General features: G+C 37.7%; 1 protein-coding gene across 1 annotated transcript in view; it reads right to left on the reverse strand.

Annotated features, from left to right (window-relative positions):
* The window catches only part of LOC131689748 (LIRP-like), a 50,632-nt gene extending 27,861 nt beyond the window's left edge, over positions 1-22,771 (reverse strand). Inside the window, exon 1 of the mRNA XM_058975043.1 lies at positions 21,802-22,771. The gene's annotated coding sequence lies outside the window, so the exon portion shown is untranslated. The remainder of the gene's footprint in view (positions 1-21,801) is intronic.
* Positions 22,772-23,012: the final 241 nt, after the last annotated feature.

Consider the following 23,012-nt stretch of genomic DNA (forward strand, 5'->3'; position numbering starts at 1 on the left):
GTCTCTAGTAGCAACATGTATCGGACTAACATTCCTTCCTTTCCCAGAAGATCTGCATTCGGACGTAGCCGGCGTCGGTATTGATCAGCATGCATGGATCAGAATAGATTGTACAATGTGGCTCATCATGTTATTCCCAAGCATGTTGTTCCAATGAACATTTTGCAACCTAATTTGGTTCTGGTCAATAACGGAGTAGCAACTACGGGCGATCTCTTATGCTTATGCTTACCCTATTACAATATTTCAATTCAATACAAATTCTTTCTCAGGAAACTAACAATTTTCCTCAAAATACGTGCAACTGTGAGATGGACAGTTAGCCGAAAAGGTCTAATCAATGCATCTTTAAAATTTAGTTTCTCATTAAACACACTGAGGAAAAAAGTGAAAGTTCTACCTGAAGTGATGACAAGAAAGACACAATTTAAAAGTTTAATGAAATATAAACAAGTGTAGGCTTTTTAATGTATGTTAAAGGTAAACATTGATAATAAAATGTTGAAAAATCGTTTTTATGCCATTTTTATGACATTTTAGTTATTTTAGTCGTATGTTCTAAAAAGCCATTTGACCGAATGCTAATTGGCCGAACCCAAATTATTCGAATGTCAAAATATTATTTATATTTTTGGATATTTTGAATACGTTGAATTGTTTCAATGAATATCACTAAACAACAAACAACAAATCTTCACTATCACTGTACAGCTATAAGATATTTAATAATCAGTTATATGACCTATTATGAACAGTTAATGTTGGTTGGATATAGAATATCATGAGTGTACTCTTTAAATTTCTTTAAAACTTTGTTGCTAACTTTGGAATCAATGTTTGAGCCGTGAAATTCAGCAGACCAAACAAAATTTAAAGGTCCAGTCCGCATTCGATTATCTGTAGTGCTCAGAAAAATCTCACTACTGATAATAAAATAAAATATTATTTCGTGAAATAAATTTGTTATATATACGAAAAATACGACCTAAGATACTTGCATACATGACTTATGAAATATTAATTTTTGACAAACAGTTTCAGTGTTTTTTTTTCCAAAATTCTGCGACAAATTATTCACGCGAAAAAGTACAACAATCATGTCTTCTTAAATTTTATAAGATGTTCTAATGCCTTCGTTCTGGTGAAATAGTTGCAGTGATTAATCCCTCTTGAAGTGTGATATTTGCTACTTTTTTGAAGGTATGGAAAACAAAAGGAACATAGCATCAAACGCATGATTTGACGATTTTCAAAATTCAATTTTTATGACCGAGATGGAATATTAGCCTTGACAGAAATGCTGCCAAACAGGTGGTTGGCACTGAGTCAAAAAGGTTTAGGTTATGCATTACACCATAGTTCAATGCGTGGGAGGCCTTCAAAGAGTTCTGACACACACATATATTTTCAGGATCATGCAATTCAAAAAGTCCGCAAGTATCTGTGAGAACACGGAATTCACGGAATCCTTATCGTTGGTTATTATGCGATCATGCAATTTTTGAAAAATTATCACAATAAAACTGTTGCAAACTTTAACTTGCTGTTCTCGCCAAAATGACGGCATCAGCTCAGGGTTTCGAAATAAAACGAATTTCGAAAAAATGGCGGTTGTACGACTTTGAGTATCCACTCTTCACACGTTAACCTTATTTAACACATAAGAAAAAAATAGTTCTTTGCTGTTGATTCGTGTTGGTCACGCCTGCTACGACTGGAATAACTGTACTTTGTTTTGCTTTTCGCCATACTCCTTATACTTTTGTTGACTGGCCATTGACTGGCCGAATTAATAGTATTTTTCAAGCTTCAGTAATAGTTCTTAATATCCAAAACAAATCAAATTTCGTCAAAATATAGGCATACTTTTTACATTTTTGACTCTAGATATTAAGTACTTTGAACATTTGAACATTACTGGCGAACAATTTTATCGCCTTCAGCTTTGTCCAAAGTTACGAATCGATCTAAAATCATTCGGGTCACATATTAAAATTATTCGATGATTTTAGTTGCACTCGGAGCATGGTGGTTATGATTTTCTTCATTTGTACGAACTTATTTGCTCTGCAAAAAATGTTTGGTAGAATTTGGAGCTCACAAAGTTCCATAGATTAACCCAAAAATTATAATTGTATATGCACATAAATTTCCTAAGTGATGGTTCCGGTTGTGAATTAAATGTTGCTTCTCAAGCCACAGGAACAGATGGTCTGCCACACGAGATATTTCTTTGCAATCTTCGACAGCTTCTTAGCTGTCGGTAAACGTTTTCCGAACACTTTTATTACGTTGGTGACAGTTCATTTGGCCACATTCCAGAGGCGAAGCGTCGGTACGTTCAACCTGTTCACTGAACAGGTAGGAACAATCAGACGACCCAAAACCAATTTTGCGTTAATATTAAAGCAGTAGCACGTAAACTATTTTAATGAAAGTAATAATCTCCGAACCTTGAAGTTCGATAATTTGATCTGAACGATAAATCAACCTAGCGTCTCCAGCAGTGCTTTCCTATGACCGGTTCAACCAGAAACATGCACGCATCTCGTACGCTCACCGCATGCTCTAGAGGGAGCAGTTGCATGAGCGACGGCTGGAATAGCAGCGTGAGCGTCATGGGTGAGGCTCTTTCTATTTTCTTTTGCACCGGTTCAAATCAAATATTGAATCAGCGTGCATTGCTGCGATGTACATATGGGTGTTGGAGCTGTGTGCAAAACGCTTTATAACACCTTGCGCCGTATGTTCATAGCTGTTGGTCGAACGCTTTTTTTTCTTGGGTATCCTAACAAGATGTTTCTGTTCCTGGGACATACTACTTACAAGCGCGTATGTATTTGGTTGGTTCAACTATATTAATGAACCGCCCACTTTTGCGTCTAGGGACGTTGCGATATTTTCGATAGTAGTACGGAACCGATACTTCTGTTTCCGATGCTCGATTTTTTGGTATCGATACTTCAATCACGATACTTTACTGATATCGATACAATCTTCACGATATCGAAAAGAATCGAAAGAACCAGTAGTTGGAAGTATTCGATTCGGAATTATGAACGAGTTTGGAATTATTTCCGAGTGAAATGTGATTACCTATTCAGGCTAAACCATTGCGGAATCGGTTGTTACATTTCAGTTGCTACAATAATTGGAGCACCAATCGCATTTGATGAAAAAATCGATTCCGAACATTGCCCATTATTTGACAGTCCATGAGACTTTCTGATCAGCCAAATTATTTATTGTTTATCTTTTCTGACATTCGACGCCTGACATAATCGTCGACTGGATCCAACATCAAACGAATCAGACCAATAAAATATATTTGTCGAACGGGTTTTTCTGTTCGCAGGAGCAGAGCAAAACGTTAACTGACAAACTCCACTACTGAATTTCCAAACAACGGTTTGCAGATTACCTAATTCAGGGAATTAAGCTACTGTAAAAGCACAGACTAACAGACATAACACTCGAAAACAATGCTTCGTCCGCTTTAACGGTCATTTTAAATATATTTGTAGTTGGGACTGTGCCCACATTTGAAGCTATGGCGCCACTGACCTATGAACAAGCAGATAGACCACTAGTGAAAAATTGTTCCCAAACCTGAGGGGTAACCCATCAGCAAATGAGTGTTTGGCAAATGAGTGGAGCTAGTGTTCTGGGAAAATTGCCGGATCGATGTTTTTGTGGGAATTCCCTCATAGTGTTATGTCTGTTAGTCTGTGGTAAAAGTGCGGAATCGAATGGCGATACTTTCAAGTATCGATACTACGACTACGATTATATCGAAAGTATCAGTACTTGCATTCGATACCAGTATCGATTCTAAGTATCGATGTATTTTAATATCGAAACATCCCTATTTGCGTCAAAGAAATCACATGCTAAAATATATATTTACTGAATGTGTAAAACAGAAAAAGTCAAATCGGGCGATGTTTTAATCATGAACGCGTGGATGTTAAATGCCTGTCGCGCAAACGTCTCACTGAACGAGCAGCCCCAGCTGCTCTAAGACGATTTCGCTAGATTTTCAGAGCAGCGTGCACTCAGTGCACTAGCGCGACTGTCGGAAGGTTATACATGGTTGTATTGCTTATGTTTATGTTAAGAAATCTTTTTCAATTCTAATTAAGTGGCAACCTTCTCGGATATGTTATATATTTTTTGTCCTTTTTCTACGGTAAATTAAGCATTCTACACAATTCACAATTCACTGGTGGGATTTGACAATAAATTTGTTTTGGTCAGCTCCAGCGAACATTTCTGTCAACGAACATTTTTTCATTGGTCCTATTCGTTGGATGTTGGATGAAATCGACGACGAAAGAATCAGCTGAACAGAAACGTCTCATAGAAACGATTGTGACGTTTTAAGGGTCTTGGTGGTATATTGAACAGGTTGACGATGGAACCACGCGTCGCCTCTGCCACATTCGTATGTAATCGAGTTGTACGGACCAATCATGGCGCAGATTATAATTGCTTTCACAAATTCCATTATTTTCGTTATTTTCAGCAATTGTTCATTCTACAGCCTTAGTTACAAAATTGTTGTAAATATTTCAATAAGATAGCGCAAAAGCCTCATGTTTTCAATCAGTATAATGGGCGATATTGACGTTAAAAAATCGGGTAAAATTCCGGCCAAAATTTTTTGAACGGGCCCCTATATTGAAACGTTAGAAGTATTCTACATCAAAAATTGCGGCAAGATGTAGCTGATCAATTTTTGATCGTAAAAGAAATGTGCAAGTCAGAGAAAAATGAATTTTATGGCTCATAATTTATGAAGTGAACCCCATCGCAGATATTTCAGAGCTATAGTATCTCTGGAATGTCTTCGATTGGGTTCAATTCATAAATTACTATGGTTCCAAAACGTTTCAAGAACATTAGTGCACAGTTATGAAGATCACACTAGCGCACGAAGATTTTTTCGGCTAGCGAGCATCTCTTCAACGCGTTTGGCATCTCTTCAACGCGTTTGAATGTCGCAGTTGTACAACTTTGATAGCACCGTGATGCAGGGCTGTAGTATTGGCCGTTCCATTCGGCAGCTGAAACTTTTGTTGAAGTACAATGTGTGGCTTAGGCTAACGGAAGTCAGCCATATTCAGTTCCATCATATAAGGAAGGTGTGATGAGAGGGAAAAGGGGAGTTTCGCACAGGTAATCAACTATGTTAAACCATATCTAGTTCACTTGCTGTTAAACGTTAAGTTACAAATCGTCGCTGTTGTGCTATCTTATGACAAACGCCATTGTGGGGTGAACTGAGTTAGATATGCCATGTTACTAAATTTTAAAATCTCTATAATGTCTCGTTTTCAGAATTTGGAAATTCTGCTGGGTTACTGGGATATAGCGAAACACGATTAGGACAAGCGCCAATATCTCGAGTTGTGCTATCTTATGACAAAGAAAAAACAGACAACATTCTTATTTATTGGCTTGCTGGAATCGAGGATAGAGACTTCCGGACGTGAACGATTCATGGTCGCACGAGTGCGGGGGACCGTAGGTTCACGCTTGAGACTGTGTTTGAGTTATTACAAGTGCTGAGACGTTCATATTATCACCGGGATGTTATAATGTCTGGAAGAGTGCGGGTATAGGTTGCGTGGATGGTCGCGAAGGGCTCAAGCATTTTTATATTTGTTTGTCGCGTGTATGTGACTTTGCATGTATACATTCGATTTTTATGTAGTTTAGTGGATATGAGCATTATATTTTTGATTGGTCCAACTGAAGGCATTGGACTTACTAGGGCCGAGAATAGAGATTTCGGACGAAACCGATTCATGATCGCGCGAACACGGGCATTTGGAGGTTCACTCTAGAGACCGGGATTGTTAATTTATAAGTGCTAAACCATTCACTTAGTCACCGGGGTGTTATACTTTTTACGAGATAGTGGGTGTGGTCGTGCGTGGATGATCGCAAAGGACACGAGCGTTTGTATGTGGACGTTCTTGTCGCGTGTGCTAGTATGTATGTGACTTCGCGTGGACCATTCGTATGTTCGCGAATTCTTCAATGATCGCGCGTGAACGTCTTGTCTAGTTTTTATTTCTATTGGTCCAACTAAAGGCATGAATTTGGGCTGCTAGGATCAAGTGCGGAGACTTCCGGACGTAACCGATTCATGATTGCGCGAGCTTAGGTTCTTAGGTTCCAACGTTCACCGAATCAATCGGGGTGTTTGAATATTGGCGAGATCGCGGGCGTTCGTATTTGTGACCAGGTTTGTGTTATCGCGTAGGCCACGTTTGTACGTTTGGAATGAGCGATTGTTAGTGTATATGAGATAATAAGCAATTTGTGTTAGTGAGTGTTAGCATGGATCTAATTGAAAATATAGCAACAAAAGAAGGATGCCGGCAGAGATAATTGGAGAGAGAGAATAAACCCACATTGTATATTATTTGACCATGGCAGTGGACAATAAAGGTCGCCAAGTTAAGTACTAAAATTGATCACAATGTAGCTTAACTAAAAAGAAAATAATCGTATCCCAAGTTTCTGTGATATAATCACTGTAATACTGCTTTGGTGGAAAAGCACCAGGACCACATCAAGCTCCAGTATCATGCCGAGGGGCATTTTAGACTTAACTTTTACTGGCACTAAAAGCGCAAAAATATGAAAACATATATCACTTCATCGTAGTTGTAGACTTTAAACTCTGGAGTAGCGAAAGGTAGAACTTTTGTTTAATGAGAAAATGGGGCTTAGGCGAACAAAAGTCATTGCTATCCAGTTCCATCATATGTGGAATAATGTCTTACTAATATTGTTCAAGAGTTTTACAAAGGCAATCAATTTTATTGAGCCAAATCTGCTAACACTTTCATGTCAGAATACGAAGAAGTTGGGTCCATTAACCGATAACGTCTGGTAGAATTTTCCGACAAATTTCTGAAGCCTCAGAGAAATGTTAACAGTCAACTTTTCATAGAAGATTTTTTCGAAAAATGTTAAAGTAAGATTTTTGTAGGGATATCAAACAACAATTCCTATAAAGCATTTCTGTTTATGGTTAAAAATACCACCCACATCCAGTATATCCCGCTTTTCCATGTGACTCCCCAATAATACCCCTTTTCGATCTAATTACCTTTTGAAACGCAAAAGCCAACCATTAAACGTGTGCAACGATCCTGCGGTGACCTCACTGCTGCACCCGAAAGGTCGCTCGTGCAGTATAGTTACTATAGCCAATAAAGCGAGAACCGTTCGCTAATTTAAGTGCCAAATTGACGTGAATTAAGAGTAATATGTTCGTCTAGTCGGGGCACTAGTGGCTACATGGCTCAGTTCTAACTGTACAATATATACCCATATATCGAATGGTGGCACCGGTTCTGTGCGGTAACAGCGCCGAACACCGTCGAGGTCAATCAATTTGCACACCCGCTCGGCGAAGTACAGTAGTTCTGCTGTCTGATATTCTCAGATCTCGCCCAACCGATCGCCAACCAACGGCGGCGGCGGCGGTCTATGGGTGGCACCTCTCGATATACACTTTTCGCCATGCGCGGTCCCAATTGACTTCAATAAATAAATTAACGCGTCAGGTTGAATCCGGCGATAAAACGATACAAGTTGTAGTATGTCAGGGGGAAAACCCGAAAGGCGGTGCAAGATCTCTTCTCGCGGTTTCTCTCAAAGTGGCAATGATCTTTTTCGGTTCATCAACACCGTGGCCAAAAAAAGCGCAGCATAATTGCAACATTGTGCTGCCAATTCTTCGGTGCAAAAGCGAATGCACCCCAAACTGACTGACAAAGGGACGACCTGAACTGGGCGTGGGTTCAAAGTTTATGAGAAGCGATGTGAAATGACGGTCAATTGATCATGCGTTACCAGTGATGATGATTGAGTCCCGCACAAATGTGGAGAGTCATACAATTTGAGTGTTCCGGGTTAGCATTGCTGCGAGCAGTGAGGATCTATTACTTTACCGCCCGGCTGACGCGATGATGGTAGGATTGCACATTCTAATGCTGGTTCCTCTAAAATGCTAGATGGGACGCAAATGAAAATAAATGACCTCGGTTAAATTGAGGCGAAAGGAGTCGCTCCGGTTGCAGCGGTTGAGGTGCGACGTCGTGTTCTATTGCTGGTCTGGTCGGGTAGCCTAATCCGTGACGATTTTTTTTTGTGTTGGTCCCCGTTTGCGCTGCCGAGCCATCATAGGGGCAGAATGTGTAGCGCTCTGAGGGCGGTTAAATTGAGCTTATCATCGTGTTCTGTTTCTGCGAACGCAAATTGTTGATATTTATATTCATGACAGTTGGAACTGAATGATGAGCGTAATTGTCATGGGTGGGTGCTGCAGTGCTTGTGCCAGAATGGTCATGATACCAGAGCGAAGCAAAAATTTAATTTCTGGCTGGTGGTTCCTAGGTAAGACGGTTCGGTCTTAGAAGATACTCGGTAAATGGTTGCAAGCAACAAGTGAGGGTTTTTAGTCTCAGTAGATTGGTTGTAATGCTTCTTAAATAGTCCTGCACTACTCATAATCGCACATTTGTCCCTTTTTCTATGTGATTTTCTATCTTTATGGGACTGATTTGCGATCATAGGCAGTGTATACCAAGCATTAAGTCTGTAAAAAATTCATAAGTGTTGTTTGTATGCCCTTCAAGATTAAACTTCAAAGTTCCGGTTCTGAACAGAATTCTAGTAAAATTCGTTTTTCCGATTCTGATGAGACAGTCATATCAGCACGGAAAACATGAGCATAATAATACTATAGGTTGAATATTGTTTATTTTGGGCCGCTCAAAATTATTTCCTATTTTATCCATGTAGATAATGCAAAAATCATCTTCATCAGAAGATGAACTTCTCAGTGATGACATTTTGTCTGCTCGTTTTGCTGGTTGCGTTGTTGGCTGTTTTTCGTCGTTTTGTTAAGTGATTTCCATATTCTCGGGAGAAGCCAAAATACTGCTTTCAGTAGGTTTTCAACCACGTTTCAATGAATTTTTCGGTATCCTAGTTTGCAATGGCGCTATTTGAAAGAACACTAAGTGGAAAACCACGAAAATAGCTAGAATGAATTTAAGTACGCTTGAAGGTAACAAATATGGCCATATTCAGTGATACATGTAATGATTTTCTAAGACGGCTCACAGCTGGTTACTAAAAGTGATTAAAAATGACCAACACCCGGGAATGATGACACTTTACCAACTACAGCTAATTTTATTCCACTTTTGAAAATCACTTTTCGGCTGATTTTTCAACAGTATGTTTAGGATCTAAAATGCGGATATTCATCTTCGGACGGAATTGCACTAAGTTGTGATGCCATGCAAACTTTCACAGCGCTAGCAAAAAACGACGGGCCCACAACCGGGAACATTCCCCTATTGTTCTTTCATTGACTTCTCCTCGATATCAGACAATAAAGTTATCATATGTGCAATTCAAAATCAAAGCAAGTACTCAGACATGGCGGTGTTTAGACATATAACTGGAGAAAGCATGCGCCTAGGAAGGACAGAAGGAGTGCCTGGCTCTGCAAAAAGGCTCTCGTTGAATTCAATTTTTTTTTGAGGATAAAATTGTCCCTCATGATTGAAGGCCATTGGAACCCATCGAAATCCTGAAATCAGCGAAATTAGCCTCCGATCACAATTTGTATCGACCGATTGCAGTGCTCTTCTCAATCTGGAAGTTGTTCGAGTAAATTCTATTTCGCTTGGACAATTGGGTCGAAGCAAATGACTTGGTGTCAGATACACAATTTCGCTTTCGCGATATCAAAATGGCGAATGATTGCCTCACGTGTAATATAATTGAAATTCAAGCGACTTATGCTCACAAAGTGCCAATGGCTCCAGTTTTTATTTTCGATTAAAGGGATAGTTTTTTTATTCGCTTTCTATCAATGTTCTTTCGGAGAAACTGCACCAGCATGTTTTTTACCTATTTTAAACAACTTTTGTTGTTTGAAAAGCGCATATATGGCGAAATGATCTCTGTCATAAGACATAAATCCGACAATTTGCACGAATCATTGCAAACTAGCTTGGACAATTTGTCTGCTTGGGCTGTTCAGCTTTGTATCGTGGCTCAGAACGGCAAATACTTTTTACATTTCTTATAAAAGAAATGTATAGAATTCGCTCAAACTTTCAAGATTTTTTCCAAGGCCCGGAGGGCCGAGTCTTATATACCAATCGACTCAGCTCGACGATTTGGGACAATGTCTGTGTGTGTGTGTGTGTGTGTGTCTGTGTGTGTGTGTATGTAACGGACAAATTCTCATTCGTGTTTCTCAGCAATGGCTGAACCGATCTTATCCAAACCAATTTTAAATGAAAGAACTAAAAAACAGTATGAACGCTATTAATTTGTTTTTGATTCTGATGTTTAGTTTCCAAGATATGAATGTTTGAATGCGTAAAAATGGCATTTTTTGCAGTTTTTTTTTAATTATCTGTCGAAATTGACAATATAGATTAACAATTTATATGTTTTTCGACAGCTTCAACGAATACCTTTCGAACAAGCTATAGATTGTTAAAATCGGACTATTATCAAAAGAGATATTTAACATTAAATGCGGACGAAAGATTTTTATCATTTCCCATTGCCAGAAATATGACCAAAAACATGTAATCTATTATTAACGCCAAAACGGCTTATTTTAGGTCAATAGTATCTTCGGAGAATATAATGGAGGCAATATGCCCTTTCTTTTGGTATTGTGCTTTTGCTGATTAATCCCCCTATGAGTGAGATATTTTCACAAATTTTCTTGGAAGTGATTATATCGAAATGATGCCTTCAGCAAATTTGTAGCTCTTACTTTTGCGAATAACTTTGCTAAAGACTTTAAATATCTATTTTGAATACTTTAAAAGTTATGGCTTGTTGTTTGTTGATTACTCTTTGTCGCCTATTTATTGTTCAATATAGTAATAATCCATTGAAATAAGCCAAACATTATTTCGATAAAACGAATTTTGTATTTCATTTTACTATCTACAACCGCTAGAAATAATCACCGAACACTTCCAAGTTGTCTGGAAGGAACTTGATAACTTATCAGTACAAAAATGTTCATTTGTGCGAACCTTCTGACTGCAATTTTTCTAACTTATGACCATCGGATCGATCTGAAACATATCGGAAAATGAAAAGCGAAGTCAATAACTCCAAGCAACGGCGTAGCCAAGAGAAGGTTTTGGGGTTTAACACCATACAACTCCCCCCCGCCACCACACAAAAAAGAATTGGATTGAAGTTGAAAATTTATTGATGCAGACTGATTTAATTCAATATTACAATAACAATTATCTGATCCGTAGATTGATTACCTGTTGTTGTAAACATCATGAGGACTTTTGATAAATTGTTGGAATGGGGTCCTGATATGTAACTGATCTATTGGTCTTGATTTCACAGTTGTCTGATAACATCAATATCGAATTCCTGCCTGAAAACATTCCAATAGAAAATTCCAGAGTTCTGTAATCAATCATAATCCTCAGATTTATTTTCAAATTGAGCTCGTTTTTGTAGCGATGTACTGTAATAAGGGTCTTTATTTAATAGTAAGTGAAGTTAAAATTGATTTAATGTCTATGAAACATAGAACTGCTCACCAAAAAATGTATAACTTTCAACATTTGCTAAAAATGTTTTTGCCTTTTTCAAACACTCTAAAATTCGTCAATCTAATCCCGACCCGGAGGGCCAAGTGTCATATGCCAATCGACTCAGTTCGTCTAGATCGGAAAATGTCTGTGTGTGTATGTATGTGTGTATGTGGAAAAAATATGACCTCTGTTAATCAGAGAAGGCTGGATCGATTTGCACAAAGTTGGTCTCAAATGAAAGGTACAACCTTCCCATCGGCTGCAATTGAATTTTTTATTGACTGGACTTCCGGTTCCGGAGTTACGAGTTGAAGAGTGCAATTACACAGCAAATTCCCATATAAACTGAAAGGAAAAATTTTCAAGATCAAATTTGTATTTTTGATGCCAAATGAATTTAAAATGCATGAAACATTGAGATGTTTGACAAAAATTGACTTGTTTGGACTTTGGTACATTTTTGCCTTTCTCATATAGAAAGGTTATGCAATCACTCTAAAAATCGTCAATCATACCGGCCCGGAGGGAGTATGCAGTGAGGGGTTGCTACTTTAAAATTAAAACTAGTTCAAAAAATTTTAACAAGTCCGGCCGAACCCGGACCTCCCGGATCTTTTTCCATGATCCGCCGCTGGTTTCAAGCGATGTTTCAGTATCACATAGTATCTCAAGATCGTGGCTGTCGATCCATTGTATGTATGTGCATATCGTACTGAACATGTAATATTCATTTCCACCTTTGTATTGAACATAACCAGCCATGGAATCATAGTCTGGACAAATGAGACAAGCACAATTGCACCACTAGGTGGATTAAAACAGGTTTATATTTTTGGAATGCGTCGAGTTGAGACGAAAACGTAATATGATTAATAACAAGATAACACTTTCCGAATGTAGAGAAATTTATGAAAAATGACGATTTCCATTCGACTCTAGCAGGTTCTGATCGATTTTGATGAGCATTTGATTTTTGTTGTATGACCAATTATATGTATAGGTCAAATGTTCAAAAACAGTAATTTAAGGTCAAGATAACATCATTTTGAAACCGCCAATTTCAGAGGTTTAGTATCTTCGATGAGTTTTACAAACGTTAAACAGCGCATCATTTTATATAATAATTTTGGCGGTATATCGTCCAAGAAGTATGTATGGTGAATTTTATTCATGAACTCTGTTACTATTTTCTGAAAAATTAATTCTCCATAATTTTAAAACTTAAAAAATCACGGTTTCGGAATTATGCCGTTTGGACAGTATGATCGACTTTCACCAAACCGAATTTCTGGCTACGCCGCTGATTTCAAATAAGTAGAAACAAAGTCGTTCTACACTCGTTCACAAGAAACTTCTTCGAATGCTGAATATCTATTATAACACATTGAAACCCCGATTTTATCAGCCAAATATGAATATATGTTTGATGGGCTCTAGCAGACGAACAAGACTGAATACGAGTAAATCCTTTCTGGAGCATGTTTTCCTTATCACGAAGATATGCGAAATAATGGAAAATAAAAAGATCATCATAATCAGAAATAGTTATCAGACTACAACAAAGGGACGAGAAGAATATTTTAACAGCTTCAGTTTATTATAAAGAAAAAAAATTGCCCGATTTAGTCAATGTCCCCATTTTGTCAGCCTAAAATACACCATGAGACTGATAAAATGGGTCTTTATTGTATGTATTATTCGCTGTGTTTCACATTAATAGGTACATTTCTTTTTTGGAGATTTTTTTATCGCATCGAACTACAACAATTTTTAGGGAGTTTTCAAGGGGTTATTTTATAGACTTCTTCCAAAATTTGGCGAACCTATTCCAATTCGTATACCAATTAATTGGTATACTCAAGGGTTTATATGTTGCAGATAGAAAAAATACTGAAATTTTCAGCTTTTTCCTACACAATATTAGGAAAGCTTATTAAACAATCTTTCCTAATAAGTTTGTGAAAATTATAAACTATTTGAAATTTTTTAATAGTTTTATTTTTTATTTAACCGTGATTCTTTAATAAATAGTGACCATCGCTTCACAACGTAGTCTATTTTTCATGGCTTGCGGTGAGCACGATTTCTCGAATTGCTGAACTGAAAATTATGGAATAGAAATTAATTTTTAGTATTCTTTACAGATTTAGCTCGCCGCGCAGATAGCTCTGAATTAGACCCGCTGGTGCCCTAAGACGATTTCGCTAGATTTTCAGAGCACTGTGCACCCAGTGCATTAACGCAAGTGACGGAAGGTTATCGAAAAGTTTCGTGAAAATGAAAAAGTAATGATGATGATTTTCCCAAACGGTTCGTTTTCGAGAGGATTTTATTTGTTCTGTGACATTAGGATTAGCGATAATAATTCAAATCAAGGATACTACTAGGAAGTTTCCTTTAGAAAAAGTCGATGTCGAAGTAAAATTTGGAACTTCAGAGATAGCGTGATATCAGGAAGTGCGATTTCATTTCAACGCTTTTTTGTGAAAAGGGCGATACTTACAAATGTAAACATAAGGCTTTTTTCATACATGCGAATGAGGGCTTTGAAACGCAACAAATTAACCTAAAAATTTGGATTCTACGATATTGCTTTCTTAAACTACAGCAAAAAATACAACGGGCGAAACTGAATTTTTGTTTGTTTACTTAAAGTTTCTCCCTCCACGTTCAATGCAAACAAACAGAGCGATACTTTTTTTGCTAGCAGTTTAGAGGCGAAACTGTTTTTCGTATTTTTTAGGATTATCAAGCTGATACCAGCTATAAATAGTAACAATGATCGCTATTGAAAAAACCCGGACGAAATCGGTGGTGTAAAACGGTAGTTATTGTAAAAAACGTAAGGGCGATACTTCAATGCTGATAGGTGGGACCGAAAAAGTAAACAATCGCCAAAGGGGCGATACTATCATTTTGTCAATTTCAATAGCAAAAACAAATTTTAATTTAATAATTTCAAATACTTTATGAAGTTTTGGGTTTCGATCACTAAATTATGCAATCTAGGATGTAAAAAAACAATAGTTCTGGAAATATTCACTGTTGATTTTCTTTGAATGGTGTCGCCCTTTTCAAGAAAAAATGTTGATTTCTTAGTTCTCAGTCGCGTTGGAAATTTGAGTAAAGTATAAATTTCAAATCGATTCAAAAAAAATTTCGATTTTTTTGGCTCAGTACAATATATAACCCCTTTAGGAAAATTCAGTTTTCCCACCACAATATAGATATTTTATTAACAGAGCATTAACAATAATTCGTTGGTATGTCTACTTTATGGGCCATTTTTTCGCTTTCCCATTGATTTGGTTTGAGATTTCTAGCACTGATGTTGTCCTATGCTGATTTGAGCGATTCTCTGCCACTATCCCATGTAGTATGTGTTATCAAACCATCGCGAAGCATCAAGTTCTAAATGTTCTCAAACGATATAATATCCGAAGAGAGTGATAAGAGTTATAAGAAATGTCTCATCACACTGTTAGGTGGATTAAACACGTTTTTATAATAAAGTTCGCGAAATCGATTGCGAAAAAGTGGTGTATACTGACGGGTTGAATTTTAAGGATTCCATGACTTCGGTTTACAACCAATATTTCACCACTTCTTACAAGCTCATTGCTCCTGCTACAGTTTTTAATGCAAAACTAGCTGCAATTCAGCATACTTTTGGGACCACTACTACCGTTGTGTTCTATGGAAGACCCCCTCCCAATTATTGGCCATCCGTAAGGATCAATCAAAATGTAAATCTTGAACACCGTGTTTCTCGGCTTGCTGTTTTTCAATCTGAGACTCTTATGTTTTAATTGGCAGTGAAGATCTGTTCCCGTTTGAAGGATCCCCTGCGTATTCAAGGGGGATTATAGAGCTACAAGTTTGATGATATACTTTTCTTTTTGTGGAATGTTTTGTGGAATACTGCATATTAAAAGGAAAATAGAAGAAGAACGAACTAGTTATGGAATTTGTGTTCCGAGTTCGTCTCATCAGAATCCGACACTAACTTAGTGACGGCGCCGGTGGTTGAGTGGTAAGCGTGTCCGCCACTCATTCCAATTTGCCTGGGTTCAATTCCAGCCGAGGTCGTTGAGATTTTTCTGAGGTGAAAAAATCTGTGGTCACGTCGTCCTTCGGAAGGGAAGTAAAGCCGTTGGTCCCCGGTCTATGAGTTTGGTGGATCGATATCTAGTCCAGATAGTGAAGTCACCTCTCTGGCGTCGGTAAAAAAGAAGTGATCCAACTTCTATACTCTTACTAACAAAAATATCCTCCTCCTGTGATACTTGTGGAGTGCGCAGTAGTATATATGGCCTCAAGCAAAAGCAAGTATCGGACTAACCATTCCTTCCCTTTCCTTCCGCGATCTACGTTCGGGCCTGGCCGGCGCCGGTATTGATCAATAAAAACACTTTAGGATTACCAGGAGTTGCACATTGAAAGATGTTTCGCTACTTCCAAGCATAATTATCTACTTATTCTCTGTGCAACTTCAGCTAGTCCAGATCGATAACGGAGTAGCAGCCAGGGGTGGTCGCACAAGCTCAAGCTCAGAATTCGACACTAACTTAGTGACAGGATTAAGCTACCTCCGGATTGACGCTGACACAGAGAAAATATTAAAACATGAAAAATCCAAAATAAAATTTTGAGGTATTTTTCCGGCTTGGCGAAGCTGTGCGGCGTGGAAAAAACGAAATTCCCCTCCCTATTTCAGGTAGAGCCGTCAAAATAGGCCGTCCAAGAGACTCCGTCGAAGACGGTTATAGAGGCGGTTTTATAGGTCCCGCGTGTCTGTTTTCTACCATTCGTTGCTTGAGGTTTCAGCGAGCAGCATATGGATAGGGACAGGCGAATAGTACAGAAAAATAGTTTCGGCAGTGTTGGTATAAACTCGTGTACATTTAAAGCGAGTATACATTTTTCGGATGCCAGTACACGGTGTGTGTGCAGAGTATCGGGCACTCTTAACTCCGCTGTACGAGGTTGAATTTTGTACACACGAACGAGTGTGCGTAAGTTGAGAATGGTTCAACTGACAGCATGAACTTAGGTCGCCAGGACCGACGGTAGTGACTTCCGAACGAGACCGATTCAAGGTCGCATGGGATCGACCGCTTTTAAATTCGTGGGTACTAACATATTGACTAGATGTTCCCCTTGTGTGACCAGATTTGTATTAACGGGAGGGGCATAAGCGTTTCTATGTTCATGTGGTTGATCGCGTGGACATTATTATATCGCGTATTCTGCTTTTGTAATCTGATCAGAATTACGTAATTTTCTTCCATTTTAGCAGTTGAAATTCTATTGTAAGTATATTCAACATAGGAAAAACATCTAAAATTGCATTAAAAGACTATTTTAGTGAGCTGATCAAATAGGAAAAATCGCAGCGAAAGACAGAAAACTTGTATCCAATATTCGTCGAAACCGCGTGTAGCGACTGGACGTCCGGGAAAATTTCTGCCGTTCATGATACTCCTACCGAACGACTTTCGTTTATGATCACTACACTGCCGTTCTGCACATAATTGTCCCATGTATATAGGGAGTCCCATATAACATGGGACAAATATGCTTATAACTGCAGTACATAACATATACATATATATTCTTTTTAATGTTTATATATTTTATCCAAATAATTTTCTTATTGTAAATACGGGCTAAACAAGGTAAGTTACAACCATTTTGCACTGAAATGTTGTTGAATAAGCTCCTCATAAATAACCTACTCTACTAACACAAACTCCTATTGCTGAAACATCTATGAAAGCAGTATGGGTTCCCTGCACTTTCGCAAGTAGATGTTGAACTAACATTTTCTTCCCTTCCTCGACGATTGTAAGAACGTGGCCAGGTGTACACTGTGATGCTTGTTTCACTATGAAGAAAAAGCGTTAATCCCAAATGTTTTTTTCTTGCGACACGATATGGTGGACATCTTGGTAAATATTAGCTGATCATTGTACAGCCACCCACGATTTGCGCAATCGTATATGCTATGCTATGATACTCCTACCGAACGGCTTTCCACAATAGGTACATTCAAATCATCAGTATCACTCAAAACTCTCCAGATAAGGCTTGTGGAACCCCAGAAAAGTCCTACTAGACCAGTAAACAACTGGAGGCTCGACAGTAGTTCCGTCAAGGAACAATTAAAGTTGGTTGGTTTTGAAAATTAAAAAAGAAAAGTGCAGACATACTATGATTAGATGATCAGCAAAAGGTGTAAGATGGTTGGATTTTAAGGGAAATTATGGATTCCAATCTTACTTACTTTTGTGAACATTGGTCATCGGTTCCGTCATGTCATTACCAAATCGATTTTCTGTACGTGAACAACTTTATGAACAGTATTCAGAATCTGATCATACGACGCGAACTAATTCATGGTTTATAACATCTTGTACAAGATGTGGTTTTCGTAGTTGTGTATTAGTTCACAAAATCAAAACAATTTTTACTAGTGAATTATTTCACGAGGCTCGGAACTAGTTCACGATTCCCAATATATTAGTAAAGCTTCAATATCAGTGTCCGTGAAATAATGCACAAAATCATAGAATATTATTCATGTGATTGTGAACTGGGTCATGATTCCAAATATGTTAGTCACAACTCACCATTCGTGCACATAAAATAGTTCAAAAATCATGAAACAATTTTTATGTACTCGTGAAATAGTTCATGATACCTAGTATAATAGTAACGAATGATCATTTGCGTTCGTGAAATAGTTCAAAAAATCATAAAACATTCATGATTCCTAATATATTGGTCACAACTCACTATTCGTACTCGTGAAATAGTTCACAAAATCATGGATCATCTTATTCATTGAAACGTGAACTGGTTCATGATTCTTAGAATAATAGTTAGGCTTGACCATATGTGTCCGTAAAATAGTTCACAATCTCACAAAATATTGTTCATGTATTCGAGAACTGGTTCCTCGTTTAATATTTACGACTGACCAGTCGTGTTCTTGAAATAGTTGACAAAATCGTAAAATATTATTGTGAATATAATTCATGATTCATGATCTTTCTGCACATGGTCATGAAATTTTCACGTAAACTATTTCACACAATTTGGGTTTTTTTAATGGAATATCATAAAATTATGTCCAGCTGCTAGCGGCTAGTAATAGGTGCGAGCTGCAGATATAAGTAAACTAGCAGGACTTCGAACATCATTATTCATTTGATAAGGTACAATGCGATGTTCGGACAGAAAATAAAAACTACGTTGAGCCCCAAAAATGCATTATAGAAACAAAAAGCGTGTTCGTGATATAGTTTATAAAACAAGAATCCGCGGGTCAGTCACACTTTTATGATCCAGTTCATATTGTCAAGTTTCTCCGAGTAAAAACAGCCGGTAGTGATTAAATGGCGTGTCACAATAACGTGCAAATAAATTACGAAAATCGTGACTAGGATCTTTGTAACGAGCCTGAAATCATGACTAAAATATCTCAAATCGTGACTAAGATCCCGAAATCATCAACCCAAACCAGTACTTCTTAATAAAATATCACGATAATGTGAATATAAATTGTGGAAATCGTGACTAAGATCTTGAAATCATGAACATCAACTGCACTACCCTGCCAGAAATATCTGATACGGAACTCGTGAATTAAATGTCACCATAACGTGAATAGAAATAACGAAAATCGGGACTATTGTCCTGAAATCATGAAAATAAAGGGTGTCCCACATCAAATAGCATCACGGAAAAAAAAATATTGTCCCACATCTTGTAAATAGAATTGTATCCCTAGTTTTAAAACACTTGTGAAATTTTTCATAAATATGTGTTCCCCCTTTTTGTGTTCCAAACTATATTGTTAGTTACTATTACTATTGAATTCCTTGTTTTAAAATTTTTCATAAAAAAAATCTTTTGCCCCCTCTCTTGTATATAGAATCTTATTTCTAGTCTTAAGATAGCTGTAAAATTTTTCTCGTTCAAAAAATATTTCAACATTGTAACCTCCTAGTTATAAAATATCCAAAATGTAAAAACAAAAGAATTTGACACCGCCAAGCTAACGCATTTGTGCCTATCAAATAAACGAAATGAATAAAAAAAATCACGGAAAAAACGTTGTAGAAAATAACCCATTGAGTATTTTCACTTGAAGATTTGAGTAGAAGTCTCGACAAACATATGATTACGGCTTAAAAGCCAACTGTCAAAATTCACTTTGAATGGAAATTCCGGACAAACCGCTATTCACCAATCACAGATGTAGGTAGTAACCAAAAGAGAATAGTTTTCTCTTTCATTAACTGTTGTGAGCTGTGTTCGACCAGTAGTGGTTTGTCCGGAATTTCCTTTCAAAGAGTATTTTGACAGTTGGCTTTTAAGCCGTAATCATATGTTTGTCGAGAAGTAGCTTATAGTGTAACTTTTACACTGTACTTTAACCGCTTTTAGTTGCTCGAAAATTGGGAAAAATGGCGTCATGAACCCCCCCCCCCCCCAACGCAACGGAACTGAGGTTTATGGAAAACTTAGCCGCGATTTTCGTAAATCGTAAATCAACTTAGTCTCGATTTTCGTAAATCGTAAATCAGTTCACGAATTCGTGATTTTTTGTTCGTGAATTTATGAACGATTTTTATCCGTGTAGTTTCTTTTGGTATGGAGTTGGTTCAATTTTCCGGATCAAAGGTATTATTGACAAAAATATTTATGTAGAGTTTTTTAAAGATTACCTACTTCCATATGCTGAATGCAAAATGTCTTTGAAGTGTCAGTTTATGCAAGATAATAAACTGAAAAATAACGCTCGCGCCGTTAAAAAGTGGTTGATTAACCGTCACATCTACGTAATAAGGCGGCTAACTCGTTTTTGTGAATTATTGCATGACCACTGGCTAACCGTTTTTGTGAATTATTGTATGACCACTATTTGTGTATATGACTTTAATGTTAGTGATAAGTTTATTATTAAGACCAACACCATTGGGGCTTTGGTATGTTTGTTGGTGTATAAGACTAATAAAGAAAGAATATAACTCAATTTCCGGTTTTTAATTCAAATAAAAATTTAAATTTAAAAATGAAAAACTATGATCTTATTTACTACATGTCGCATTGTAGGGTTCGCGATAATAGGGGTTTATTATCAAAATGTTCAATTGCATGGTTTTGGGTTCGGGTCGAGATTTTCAAAAATAAAATTTTCGGATTTAGATCGGGGACGGGTTAGAAAAAAATGAAACCATACCATCTATACTGTACGGTTAACTAATTTAATCATTGATTTGTGTTCAAATGCAACATGTCGCTACGCGGAAGCATTATGTTAGTATAAAGAATATTGAGATGGAAAAGGGGTCTCGGTGGTGACGATCTTAAAATATGATGAAGAATGAATATTATCAAAAACTTGCCGTCAAAGTTTTCTTTTATTTCAAAATATTAAACAATCAATTAAGTTTATTTGAACTTATCCGTGCTTTGCACGCAAACTGGTGAATTAAATAAAATCCAAATAAAAAATCCACAATGAGGTTGTAGTTCCAAGGTTTTGTTTTGAAATTTATCAGATTAAGACAACTATTATGTTATACAAAATGAAGAATTCCAAGAAAAAATATTAACTGTAAACCCTAGTTACACATTGCAATAAGGCGAGTTTCGTATATTACTACTAAATTGCTTGACAATCCCTAGATGTCTAGCTGGTGTCTATGGATCTGTGGAAATTTCCGTCATCCATACAGTCACAGAAAAATCTCAGACTTGGCCAACGGATTGAAGCCAACATCCCGATAAGAAACACATAACAAAATGATTTTGAAACTATATCTCACGTGGTTAGTCGTTACAATTTCCTGTTATTTTAACTACTAATGAGAAATAATTTATAACATAATATTTAGCGGAAATTCCTTTCTGTTATCATCTTGTTGTTCCATTCTGATCGGGGTATTCGAAATGGTGTCAGATTGTGGCACCCATCACGGTGTCTACATGGTAGTTCTACTTCATTATGAGCAAATTGTAATCAATTAGATAGACTAAACCCTTCAAAAATAATTTTTAAAATTTTTTAACAATGAAACTAGGAACCAAACTCGTTACTCCCATATTGCAGTCAGCTAGAAAATGATAGGATAACTTTACATTCATTTAAAAGCATGCTTACCTTTATGCTGGCTTTCGGTGATCAGTCGACAGCAGAGCAGAATGATCCAGTAGTACACCGGCACGATTAACTTTGAGCAGTTCTTGTTGAAAATGAATACGAAATCAATCCAGTAGAGTTCCACAGTACACATTCAAAACGCGACCAGCACGTGGAAACGGTCAACAGCAACAACAACAAGAAGAGTCCGCCTGACGATTACACACAGACACGCACACACGTACCAAAACAAAAAAGTGTCACTCGCGCGTGAACTTGGTAGCCCTCACTTTGTCGGCTCAAGTTGATAAGCGGCTGCAGTTACAGCGTTTTCGGAACCTCTGTCAGCAACAGCTACTTCGTTGAGTTAAAATTAGAACCAACTAAATATAATCACAGTTTCGGTGCTGATAAAAACTACAATCACTTTCGGGCTGAATTCAAACGTTTGCAACATGTAACTCTCCCAACTATTAAGCGTACACTGGTTTCTTTGTTTGAATTTGATAACCACTAGAAATCTTGCGAAACACTGCACGCTTCCTGATTCGAGCCAGATCCAAACCGAAGTTCATTCATTCGAAATGGTTTTCATCCTTCCCTGCGGTAAGCACCGACGCTCAAAGGACACTGACTTGTTTTATTTTTTGTTTCCAGTTCACACGAACTCTCGAATCTCCGCACTCGTCGGCGGCTCTGTCCTTGGCGGAAGCGGACAGGGACAGTACGAAGCAGCGAGCAGGCAGGCGAGCAGTCGGGCAGGCACAGCACAAATCCGACCGTTGTCTGGACTACCTTGGAATTTCTTCTTCCTCCAGCGAAAAACAAAAAACAACACAGTCCAGTAGATTTTCCTTTTTGCGGGGCTCTCCCCTGGAACAGTCCCAGTTGACCACTTTGCGTCAGCCTCTGATCGGTTTGCAGCGTTTTGCCCTTTCTAAATATATAAACAACTGTAGGTGCTACTTCTTCAACATCACAAGTGCAACTGATCGTGCCGCTGGAAAGCGTAGCGCTTTAAAATAAGTCATTTTATACCCATGCTCGGGGTCTGGTGGGCTCCTTCTTCATGTATGGTTCCATCGTCTGCTCTCTTGCTCGATCCGATCCCTGGCCAGCCGGCGTTCTCTTTCTTGCCTATGCTGACACTGGCTGCAGCATTGATGGTGGTAGTTGCGAAGAAAGTGTGAGGAAGATCCGGTAAACTTGTTCAAAATCAAAATAGACAACGA

This window comes from Topomyia yanbarensis, chromosome 3 (assembly GCF_030247195.1).
Source record: "Topomyia yanbarensis strain Yona2022 chromosome 3, ASM3024719v1, whole genome shotgun sequence".
In the NCBI taxonomy this organism is placed as follows: Eukaryota; Metazoa; Arthropoda; class Insecta; order Diptera; family Culicidae; genus Topomyia; species Topomyia yanbarensis.